Below are 346 nucleotides of genomic sequence, written 5' to 3'. Positions count from 1 at the left end.
ATCATCCCAAACTGACCAATGAAAAGGCTTCACCTGACCAGACTTGATTGGACAGTAGTTGATTCGCGACCCAAACTATGACGTTGCAGATAAAACGTCAAAACTTGCAACTAAATATGTAAACAAAATTGATAGTTTCATGGAAACATTTGAATTATTATTTTAATTAAAACATTTTATGAACTAATATTAGGGAAATATCAGTTTTGATTGAAACACCCTCCCCCCCAAAAAAACATCCTGATTGCATAAAAACAAAATAAAACACATATATAACTGTCCGTATTAGATAACACACATTTTTTTCAGCTTGTTAAACACGTGCGAAGATCATCATGACCCCTGC

This window comes from Syngnathus typhle, linkage group LG7, assembly GCF_033458585.1.
Source record: "Syngnathus typhle isolate RoL2023-S1 ecotype Sweden linkage group LG7, RoL_Styp_1.0, whole genome shotgun sequence".
Classification (NCBI taxonomy): domain Eukaryota; kingdom Metazoa; phylum Chordata; class Actinopteri; order Syngnathiformes; family Syngnathidae; genus Syngnathus; species Syngnathus typhle.
Note: the sequence above shows the minus strand (reverse complement) of the source record.